Source organism: Mesocricetus auratus, unplaced genomic scaffold (genome assembly GCF_017639785.1).
Source record: "Mesocricetus auratus isolate SY011 unplaced genomic scaffold, BCM_Maur_2.0 Super-Scaffold_100691, whole genome shotgun sequence".
NCBI lineage: Eukaryota > Metazoa > Chordata > Mammalia > Rodentia > Cricetidae > Mesocricetus > Mesocricetus auratus.
This window is the reverse complement of record NW_024429267.1, coordinates 59,509,685-59,521,428: the sequence shown is the minus strand read 5'-3', so window position 1 is coordinate 59,521,428 and position 11,744 is coordinate 59,509,685. Positions and strand designations below refer to the sequence as shown.

Sequence of the window (11,744 nt, the reverse complement as noted above, 5' to 3'; positions counted from 1 at the left end):
TACTCTGACCATACGCAGGTCTTTCGTCAACTTTATGGACAAGTGGGCTATCTCACCTGCTCCCTAGAGTTCCAAGCTTGGCAGAGCAAAACAAACCCCACACCTTTCTTCTCAAAAGAGGTGTGTGAGGCAGCAATCCAAAGTAAAAGGTTCAGAAGCTGAGTTGACTCACACATGAGCATCCGGGCTACCTCATGGGTCAAACTGTGAATCCAAGGATCCTGAGCCCCAAAATTCAAAGCAATGCCGTTTAAGATGAGGCACGTGACACCTGTCTCCAATCACTAGTCAGAGATAAGGCTTTAATCAGTTAGGCTAAAAAAGAGAAGTCATCACCAGATTGGCAAAGCCTTTCGGCAGAGGACAGCCTTGGTACTTGTGATAAAATATATTCCTCTGCAAAGACGATGGTTTGCTTTTCTCAGTTCCCTTAAGTTATAAAATTGGACGACAACTGACCCATCCCTAAGCACAGAAGCCAAGCCATCTGCAGAAGACTGGAAACCACTGCCCCAGAGACATACATGCCAAACATTTAAGGCGTTGTCAGCCTGCAAGAACTGGAAAGGCAGACGTGGAGAACCAGCCCGCTGAGCTCACTGTCGCCTCCTCCTGGCCACCCTGACACGAGCTGAGCTCACTCTCGCCTCCTCCTGGCCACCCTGACACAAGCGGCCCAGCCGGACCTGGAACTCCTGATCCTCCTGCCTCAGCATCCCTGGCTCTGGGATGAAAGAAACTCTCAGAGGACAAGTTCACAGTAGCCTGGTCCACCGCCAGAGGGCCCTCCCTCCCTCAGGGCCCTGGCGTCCACTTCCTGTGCTCGCCCTGCTCTCCAGCTCTCGGGTGTCCAGCCTGAGCCTGGCTGCCCACAGACAACACTGGAAGTAGACGACAAGGCCCAGAGAAATGGCCCTGCCAGGTCCAGCGACTTCCGGTTGCTCACCCCAATCCTGCAGGTACAGCGACTTCCCGTTGCTCAGCCCAATCCTGGCTCTCTTGGAAACTGAGTCTCCATGACTGGTGGGCTCAAGAGACAATGCTGTCTCCAGGCAGGAAACTGCACATTTAGATTAAGCTAAATTTTGAATCAGAACATTTGGGTGTCGAAACAAATGAACACACAAAAACTAGAATATACACATCGCTTGTTACATCTCTGCATTTCCCACGTACTTACTTTGCTCCTTTACAAGGGTCCTTTAAGATAGACAATATTGTCCTAGTACTGGAAACTAAGGATTAGTAAACTAGAATACTTTTTCTGCCAGTTAACTAGCACGACTTTGAAATCCAAGGCAAGTGATCTTTCGCCTACATAGGCTTTTATCCTCACTGAAGATCACTGAGGTCAGCCTCAGGGAGAAGGGGTTGGTAGAGCCAGGACCTGGATTGGAGGGCAATCTTGTCTTCACTGCTGCGAATGTTTATCTGTGAACAGGTCTCAGAAAAGTCATGCTGTTAGGGTACAAGAATTCAGGAATAATCCACCACAAAAGATAGGGTTCATTCAAGCCTAACATTTATTTAGAAAAACTGATATATCAGGGAGGAAGCAGGGTTCAAGCTCCAAACCGCATCCTTCTCGTCTTTCTCCTCATCTTCTCCTGCTGGGGGCATTCCAGTGTCTCTTATCGCTGCCTTGTAAAGCTTGAAGGCAGAGAACTGTTCAAGCTCCAAACCGCATCCTTCTCGTCTTTCTCCTCATCTTCTCCTGCTGGGGGCATTCCAGTGTCTCTTATCGCTGCCTTGTAGAGCTTGAAGGCAGAGAACTGTTCAAAATGACGAGGACAGTGACAAAAGTTAGACAGAGGGCAATAAAAAGTTAAAGACAGAGTTGAAGAAGAACACAGCAGGTCCATTCTCCAAACATGCAATCAGCAGCATACAATCCACTCCTTCTTCCTGCTCAACTCTCTAAAATGGGAGCAAAACACCTGAAAGACAGGGTGAAGTATAACCTAGTACCAAGAAAAGGTATACTGAAAGCTCCCTTGGTTCAGTGAGTTTAAACACGTAATGTGCAGACTGGCCTGGCTTTTACTTCTTGCTGAACGACTTCCTTGGTGACAGTGAATCAGTGGCTGGCATATAGCAAACATTCAGAATAGCAACTAAGATTGTTTTAGAGTATGACTAAAGTTTTCATCTTTTCCTAGAGGTCTGGGCACCAGGCCCCAGTGTAGACAGAGTTTCTTCTCGCCTGGTCTCACAGCCGTTTAGCCCCAAATAAACACAGAGACTTATATTAATTATAAATTGTTTGGCTGATGGCTCAGGCTTCTTATTGGCTGGCTCTCTTTTAATTATTAACCCATTTCTATTAATTTAAGCATTTCCACGTGGTCTTGGCTTATCAGTGAATGCCCAGCACTCAGGAGGCAGAGGCAGGCGGATCTCTGTGAGTTCGAGGCCAGCCTGGTCTACAGAATAAGTTCCACGACAGCCTCCAAAGCAATACAGAGAAACCCAGTCTCAAAAAAAAACCAAAACAAAACAAAACAAAAACAAAAAACACCAAAAACAAACAAACAAAAAAACCTTTCTGTGCTTAAAAAAAAAATAACAGCCGGGCGTTGGTGGCACACGCCTTTAATCCCAGCACTCGGGAGGCAGAGGCAGGTGGATCTCTGTGAGTTCGAGGCCAGCCTGGTCTACAAGAGCTAGTTCCAGGACAGCCTCCAAAGCCACAGAGAAACCCTGTCTCGAAAAACCAAAAAATAAAAAAATAACAAAAGTGACTATAAACAAGTACAACTGCTGGTGTTTCTCCCCTTCTCCCACAGTTACTTTAAGCTCCTAGAGAACCAGGCTTGTGACACTAGCCTGTGGTACACATTACCCATCACTGGAGAGCTTAGCAAATGCTATCTGCAGTGCTAAGTTGAACATGGTCATGATTTTAGCTACTATAAGCGCACTTGGAGATGGTGCAAGGTGAGTCCACTATAAGTCACAACCATCATCCCTCCTCCACCTGGTCATTCTTTTCAGACTCCATATTCTAGGAGTTGGACCTGGATCAGCAGTTACGGGCACTTACTGCTGTGGGTTCAAATCCCCGCACCCACATGGCAGATCACAACCATCTGTAACTCCAGGTCTAGGGGCTTAGACACCCTCTTCTGGCCTTAATGGGCACCAGGCACCAGGCATGCACATGGTGCACAGGCATACATGCAGGTGAACACTTGTAGACATAAAATTATATATACACCCATATATACTTATATATGTATATATACACTATACATATATATATATATATGGAGAGAGAGAAGGGAGAGAGAGAAGGGAGAGAGAGAGAGAGAGAGAAGGTCTCTCTGCTATGTAGTTCTAGCTCTACTAGAACTTGTTAAGTAGACAAGGCTAGCCTGGAATACATATAGATCTGCCTGCCTCAGTCTCCCAAGTACTGGGGATAAAAGGCATGCACCACCACGCCAGGCTGTAATAATTTTTAAAAAAAGACTTCATATTCTCAATAAATATGACAACACATTTGTAGTATTAGCAACTATATCTCAACATAACCATCGAAGAGCCAGCATTCCCTAAGAAACTGACCAGTCACACTATGCACAAACTGTCAGAATGTTGGAAGCTGGAAGGGACATATTAGCATACTGGACTATTTTTTTTCTTTTGTTTTTTGTTTTCAGACAGCGTCTTACTAAGTAGCCAAGGCTGACCTCAAAACTCACAGGAAATTGCTCTGAGACTTACATTCAAATGGACAGAGAGGGAAAGTGGACCTCACTGGAGCACTCGGATTCAACGGGAGCACGAGGATACCACAGGAGCACTCGGAATCAACGGAAGCATTAGGAGAACCAGGAGTCAACAGGAGCACTGAGATTCAGTGGGAGCAACAGGATCCAAATCTGAGTCTCATGGCACCCATGTCTGAGCTCCTTCACATCATTCTACCCTCAGGTCCAGAAGTTTCCCTCTTATTCCTGTGCTTTCTCTCACCTGATAACATCCTCAAGAAAGCCTCCCCGTCTGCCAGGCGTAGTGGTAGAAGCGTAATCCCAGCACTTGGGAGGTGGAGATGGGAGTGTCAGAGGTCCAGGCCAGTCCTGGCTACCTAGCAATTGTGAGTGTGGCTTGGGGTATCTGAAGCCTTATCTCAAACAGAGAAAAGAAAATACGGGAGACAGGGAATTGAAAGAGGAGAAAGGAAAGGATTTCTTTCCATCCTGACCCCCATTTTCTCTGACTGGCTGTGATTTTTTTCAGGAGAGAAGAGAGTAACTCGCCCTCATCCTCACGCACAGTAGCAAAGGGTCTGTCTGCCCAGCAGAGACTGCCTGATCGCCTCCTTGGGTTCAGTGCAGACGTTCTTGATGGGCTCTTGGGTCACTGTGCACAGATTCGGTGAGAGAGTTCCCCGAAACCTCAACTCCAAACATTCACTCAGCAGTGTCCCATCATCCTGGCCTGTAGAACCAAGCCATCATCCTCATTTTAAAGATGTAGAAATGAGGGCCCCCGGAGATGGAATGACTTGCTGTAGATCAAGCCTTGTGTGTCTGAAAGGAATCTTCCTTCTAGCACATCAAAGCTACTCCTTCTCGCCTTTGCTGTGGGATCTAAAACTCTCCATATCTTTTGTTTGTTTGTTTGTTTTTTGTTTTTTGAGACAGGGTTTCTCTGTATTGTTTTGGAGGCTGTCCTGGAACTCACTCTGTAGATCAGGCTGGCCTCGAACTCATAGAGATCCGCCTGCCTCTGCCTCCTGAGTGCTGGGATTAAAGGCGTGTGCCACCACTGCCCGGCTCTCCGTATCTTTACTTACAAAATGCACTCCAGCTGAGAATTCCCCTGAAGCCTAGCTTTTGCACCTGACAAAGGAGAGCAAGCAACCTGGCTGTTAAGTGTCTTTAAGGAGACGAGGACGGTGGTGGTGCACGTCTTTAATCCCAGCACTCGGGAGGCAGAGGCAGGCAGATCTCTGCGAGTTCAAGGCCAGGCTGGTCCGACATCCTCCAAAACAATACAGAGAAACCCTGAACGAAAAAAAAAAAAAAAAAAAAGGGAGACAAGGACAGAGACCTGGGGAGAAGGCTCAGTGGTTAAGAGTTCATAGTTCATACTGTTCTTCCAGAAGAGCCCAGCTCAGTTCTCAGCACCACCACGTCAGGTGGCTTGATGGGGGAACGTCCTTCTGTATATGTTTCTCTTATTGGTTGATGAATAGAACACTGATTGGCCAGAGAATTCTGGGAAGAGGACACAGAGAGTCGCCATGTAGCCACCAGGAAGGTAGGATGCCCAGGCATTCTCTGGCAAGCCAAGACCACGTGGAAATACTTAGATTAATAGAAATGGGTTAAAAATTAAGAGAGAGTCAGCCAGTAAGAAGCCTGAGCCATCGGCCAAACCATTTATGATTAATGTAAGCCTCGTTGTGTTTATATGGGTCTAAACGGTTACAGGACCAGGGGGGGACAGAAACTCTGCATTCAGTGGCTCACAACTACCTGAACTCCAACCCTCTTCTCTTCTAGACTTGTAGGCATCCGTGCTTATGTGCATAAACCACCCCCACACCACATATGGCTCATTGTGTGAGAGTGTTTGCCAAGCTAGTCTGAAATTCTCCACAAACTTCTACATGTACACACACACACACACACACACAAAACTAATAAAAATAATTTCTTTAAGAGAGACTGACTAGAACATGGGTGGTACCTTGGCTTAGCACGTGACCATAGTTACCTACCTCGGTCCACATACCTGCGCAAGACCTTAGTTGAGTCACTTCTCACAGTGTAAGGAGAGACGTTCTCTGATCCTCACACTAGGCTGTGGCACAAGTGTTGGCACCTATGCACACACATTACACAGTAATAATGTTGCTTTTTTTTTTTTTTCCAAAAAAGACTAGTAACTCGACATGGTGGCCACATTCGCTTTTAATTCCAGCACCTGAGGAGCAGAGGCAGGAGGATCTGTGTGAGTTCGAGGCCAACCGGGTCTACAAGGTAAGTTTCAAGTCAGCCAGGGTGAGATGCTATCTCAAATGATAACAATAACAATAACAACAATAATAAATATTAAACATAAAAGCTTAAATGGACGCTAGATGTTTTCCTGACATTTATTCACTTCTTAACTCTGTTAGGCCTGGGGACATGCTGTCTCCCTTTTGATGAGCAGGGCTGGGGGAGCCTCTAAGCTTGCTCTGCAGCCTCCCTTTCGGACTCTCTGCCTCCTACACACTGCAACCCCTGCGCCCAGCAAACCCGTACGCGATGGGTGTTTGTTGAGGGCATCGATGAATTTCTTGGGCAAGGCCTACCCCGCTCCTCCCGACCCCAGTGTCCTCACTGGTGACAACCTGGGCTTGGCCTGGAGAAGGCAGCCAAACACTCCTGGGAGAGCCTGCAGCGAGCTTGGCCCCGGAGAGCCTTGGCGGGCCCCGTCATTCCTTCAACGTGCAGGGGAGATGCTAAACAAAGGCAGGCATCCGCCGGAGCCGCTGGCTCCTGGAGCCCGATGCCCAGCCGGAACCACACACAGTCCCGGGAACAAAGCCGGCCAAAGAGCAGCTGCGATTTGCTCCTCTTCCTTGCGCCTGCGGCCCTTCTAGGCACCGGGAGGTCTCCGCATCTCTGTACCCCAGGCTGAGCTGTCCAGCCGACCCCGTCCCTCAGGCCCTTCTAGGCAACCGGAGGTCTCCGCATCTCTGTGCCCCGGAGCTGGATTATCCAGGGGGGAGACCGTTTGTTTGCACAGTTGAAGCATATATAGGAAGCGATGGAAACATGTAAACAACTGGGGAAAATGTGTTCCTGATGGATTAGGAGTAAAAGTCCTGAATCAGGAATTATGTGGGACAGGTGAGGAGGATGTCTGTGGTAGGGCTTGCCCGGAATGGTGCAGAAAGCTAGCTGTTAGGAACTTGGGTCCAAGGAGAGATGTGTGCTTTCTTTTGTTGTTTTTGCTTTCTGTCACATATTCCAATATTTGTTGCCTATGAGATATGAAATGAGCCAAGAAGCCTGTTCCTATAAAACTCTATGAATTTGTGTATGGAGGTATTCTAAAATAACAGAGAGGGAGAGGAGAGAGAGAGAGAGAGAGAGAGAGAGAGAGAGAGAGAGAGAGAGAGAGAGAGAGACAGCTCTCAGCTCTTTGACTTAGCCTTTTCAAGGTCATACTGCCTGCCCTTTGGAGAAGAGGCTAAGAGAGAGTCAAGAAGAAACACGTTTATTAAGACAGTATTGCAGTTTATGCAATGGTAAATGATGCCCATGACTACACATGTAATAGCTGGTAAGAAAGGGGACGACACATACTTTGAAGGAATGACCAGAGTGATGAATTGTGTGTTGGCCGCTGTTGTTCAAATCGGCAATGTCTTTCAGAGGTTCATGTGTTAAAAACTTACATCTTTGTTTCTCTGATCCCTGTTCTTGCGCCAGTTGTGTTATGTGGTCTTCCCAGGGGAGATGTAAACAGTTTCTCTTCCCTCCATATAGGACACCACCAACGGACCAAAGAATTACAGGATCGTGAGAGATTCCTTGTGAACCCGAGGGCAGCTGCATCAGTGAAGACCACACTCAAGTGTAGGTAGGGATGTGGATATTGCATCCCTAGGATTTTGTACTAGCGTCTTGTCAGAGTCTTTCTCCAGCTATTCTTTTTTTTTTTTTTTTTTTTGGTTTTTCGAGACAGGGTTTCTCTGTATTGTTTTGGAGACTGTCCTGGAACTCGCTCTGTAGACCAGGCTGGCCTCGAATTCACAGAGATCCGCCTGCCTCTGCCTCCCAAGTGCTGGGATTAAAGGTGTGCGCCACCAACGCCCGGCACCAGCTATTCTTTTCATTGTACATCCTGACTGCAGTTTCCTTTCCCTCCTCCCTTCCCATCCCCTCCCCCACCTTCCCCAGCTAGTCTTACAATTTTTATAAACGTGGGGAGGGACCTTATGAATTTTCTAGGTTTCAGGATCTTCCTGAGTCTTGTTGATACCCACGGAGGCCCAAAGAGGGCATCGGATCTTTGGTGTTATGCTAGGAACCTAGTTTGGGTCCCCTGCAAGGGCTTATAACTGCTAACTACTTATCCAGAGATGCCTTGTAAGTTTTGTTTACTCTCTGAGCCTTATGAGTTTAACTTCCCTAGTATTAGTAGCTTTCTTACTTCCTCTAGATGGAAATGTATCAATTCAGAGGAAGTACTTGTACAACTTAAGGACACCCATTGTCTGGCTACCTGGTAAAATAAAAATGGGAAGCATTGGTTTGGTTTGGTTTTACTTTTGTTCATTACTGAGGCAACCTAATGCTGGTTGGAAAAGTTTCACTGTGACTTCCTGAATCAGAATATGCTCTGGATTTTTCCAAGGTGGTTTGAGGTATGCCTCACTGCAATAGTGCTGGCCTCCTCTGCTCAAGGAGGAATATAGCATTTTCCAATCTCTAAAAGGGGAAATGGAATAATGCATTGTCTTGTGACTGGATACATATAAATGTGCCCCATGGTCCAAATGTATCCCATTCTGCTATGGTTCTCACCCTTTATGAGATAAAGGGTCTAGGATAAATATATTTTTCCCTGGTGTTACTGTCTATTGGCCTTCTTTTTACCCAACTTGAGTGACTGCTGGTCCTTGGAAAACTCTATCCATCATCCATATGGGACCATGCTAGGAAGCTGAACATCTAACAAATGTAGCATCTACACAGAAGACAATGCAACTAGAGATAATCTGGGAAAGAACTTTATTGGCTATCATCATGTGATACTAGCTGTACATTCATTCCTAAAAATGTTTTAAGTCTATGGGATTGGCTACCAAGGAGGGGAACAGTGTGTTTTTAGTCATTTGGAATACCCATGACTGAGAAAAAGGAATGGACCACCATACATTTGTCTTCTGTGTTTTGGAGCAAAACATGTATATGCCTTGAAAGATAATCTGCCCCTCACTCTGCTGGTCATCCTGTAAAGTATGCATAGCCCTGCCTATGTATCTGTTAGAGGGAGGATTGGTTTGGTCCAACGAAGAATAAATCTACAATATTCCTTCATGAATTGAACACTAAACGAGGTGCTTTGGAACCACTGGGGATCATAACAACACACTTCCTTTACCATACAGAGTAAATGCATCTACAGGGCTCCATCACGACAGAGCATGATATAAGAGGTATACGGTATGCTTTGATTGATAGAGCCACTGTATGGTTATTAACAATTAATGAATCTAAAATTTATTCCTAATCATTAGAACTTTTCATGAACACATCCTTTTTGATACTCTGATACTTTTGGGGTATCTCTACATAGTCCTGGCTGTCCTACAACTCACTGTGTAGACCAGGCTAGCCTCAAACTCACAGAAATCTGACCGCCTCTGTCTCCCAAGTGCTGGGACTAAATGCATGCGTGCACCACACCCAGCTTGGAAGTTAACTTCTAGACAAGAACAATCTCTCAACACAGGTCAGAAATTTATCTCGTTTTAAATTATGTATATCTGTGTGTAGTTGAGTGCATGCAAATTCAGGAGACCGTAAGTGGGCACTGAATCTCTTGGAGCTGGAGTTGCAGGTGGTTGGGTTGTGAGCTATCTGCTGTGGGCCCTGGGAACTGACTGACCTTGGGTCCATTACCTTGGCAGTATATGCCTGGAACCATGGAGGCACTTCCCTAGCCTCCACGTCGTGGCTCACAATTTAAAATCTCATGATTTGTGTCAGGCTTGTTGTCAAACACCTTTATTACAGCATTTGGGAGGCAGAGACAGATTAACCTGGTCTACATTATGAGTTCCAAGGTAGCCAGAGTTAAAAAGTGAGACCCTGTCTTAAAACAACAAAAAATACCAAACCAAACGAAAACCCCCAAAGAAACAAACCAAGAACCATCATCATCGTCATAATAATGATTATTATAATAATAATACATGGGGCTAGAGAGATGGCTCAGCAGTTAAGAGCCCTGGCTGCTCTTTGAGAAGACTTGGCAGGTAAAAGTGCAAGATAGCCCATAACCATCTATTACTTCGTTCTTGGAGATCTGGCGCCCTCTTCTGGCCTCTGCAGGCACCAAACACACTCGTGGTGCACAGACATACACATGCAGGTAAAACATCCATACAAATAAAAGTAATTTATAACTACATGACTTTCCTTAGTGTGTTGTTTCCATGTATCAGAGGCAAACGGCTCAGTGTATGCCTCCTGCCCTTTGCCACCATGTTTGACCACCAGAACGATTTCCCAGTTTTGAATTCTAATTTAAAGTAAATTGGGGCAGGGCAGAGAAAGACAGATCTCTGTGAGTTTGAAGCTAGCCTGGTCTACAGAGTGAGTCCCAGGACAGCCAGGACTTTCACGGAGAAACCCTGTCCCGTAAAACCAAAAAAAAAAAGGGATGGGGACTGTGGTGGGTGAGATCACTTTGCCCCCCCAGTTGGTGGTGCTGTTTGGGAAGGCTACAGAACCTTTAGGAGGCGGAACTTTACTGGGGACTGAGGATTTACAGCCTCACCCATGTTCTTTCTCCTTTGTGTATAGAATGTGATCATCCAGCTTTGTGCTGGAGTCACATTGCCTAACTCTTTTCTTTTCCTTTATTTATTTATTTATTTATTTATTTATTTATTAATTAAGACAAGGTTTCTTTGTGTAGCTCTGGCTGTCCTAAACTCATAGAGATCTGCCTGCCTCTGCCTCCCCGGTGCTGGGATTAAAGGTGTGTGCCACCACAGCAACAGAAAACTAATACAGGGGCCAACAGTGGTGCTTTCCGAGCAAGCCTGGTGAGCTGAGTTCAGTCCCTGGGACTCACATAAAGGTGGAAGGAGAAAACCATCTCCACAGAGTCATTCTTTCATCTCTACACACAGACACACACAGACACACACACACACAGACACACACACACACACAGACACACACACACACACACACACACACACACACACACGGGGGGGCGGAGGGAGGGAGAGAAGTTTATAAAAATGAAACTGGAGATCAGTGAAATGGCTCAGTAGACTTCTGCTTTGATTTGTGGAATTCACCTAGTGGAGAGAACCAACTCCCACAAGTTGTCCTGTAACCTCCATGAGGACATGCACAGGGAATGTAAATTTCAAAGAATGCCTAGGTAGTAGAATTTCTATCACTTTGTTTAATTCATGCCCCCTCCTCCCCTTTGAAGACAGTGATTCAACATGGCTGGCCTGGAACTTGCTATGTAATTCAAGCTGACCTTGAACTCATAAAGATGTTTCTGCTTCCCACAGGCTAGGACTACAGGCATGTGCCACCACATGCAGATGAAGACCCCTTTTTACATTATGGATTTTCTTCAAGAGTATTTTCCAGAAATGTGTGCACAATGGGCCTGGAGAGATGACTCAATAGACAATGTGTCTGCCACACGTGCATGAGGACCTGAGTTCAGATCTCCAGCACACACAGACATTTGTGGTAGTGTATGTCATTGACCCCAGTACAGCCATATTCGTCAACAAGCCTTTGCAGTTTTCGGTGATCTACCCCAACCTGCCCACTGAAGAGCCAGAATGGAGTTAGAAGGTCCTTGGACACCACAATGCACATTTAAGTGGGACATGACTGTACAACTGAGTAGATACAAAAATGGGCTCTGTTTGTTTCTCAATCTCTCACACACAACTAGCTTTTTAAAGGACAATAAAAACGAATAGTTATGATACAGTAATGAGTATATTATATGACACTGGAGTTGCACTC

At 46.0% G+C, this 11,744-nt stretch overlaps 2 long non-coding RNA genes across 4 annotated transcripts; one reads left to right on the top strand and one right to left on the bottom strand.

The window, feature by feature from the left end:
- Nucleotides 1–1,505: 1,505 nt before the first annotated feature.
- LOC106022148 lies at nucleotides 1,506–6,570 on the bottom strand. 2 transcript variants are annotated; one of them, XR_001197189.3, is made up of 3 exons: nucleotides 6,350–6,570; nucleotides 5,732–5,937; nucleotides 1,506–1,772 (listed from the first exon to the last, which is right to left on the bottom strand). It is a non-coding gene; the product is annotated as an uncharacterized LOC106022148 (long non-coding RNA). The 2 variants fall into 2 exon arrangements; XR_001197190.3 differs by having other exon boundaries at nucleotides 5,746–5,937; nucleotides 6,350–6,563.
- A 124-nt stretch (nucleotides 6,571–6,694) lies between these two features.
- On the top strand, nucleotides 6,695–11,708 carry LOC121137433. Of its 2 annotated transcripts, none has more exons than XR_005874652.1 (3): nucleotides 6,695–6,851; nucleotides 7,494–7,587; nucleotides 11,273–11,708. It is a non-coding gene; the product is annotated as an uncharacterized LOC121137433 (long non-coding RNA). The 2 variants fall into 2 exon arrangements; XR_005874651.1 differs by having other exon boundaries at nucleotides 6,696–6,851; nucleotides 7,494–7,583.
- The last annotated feature ends 36 nt before the right edge of the window (nucleotides 11,709–11,744 follow it).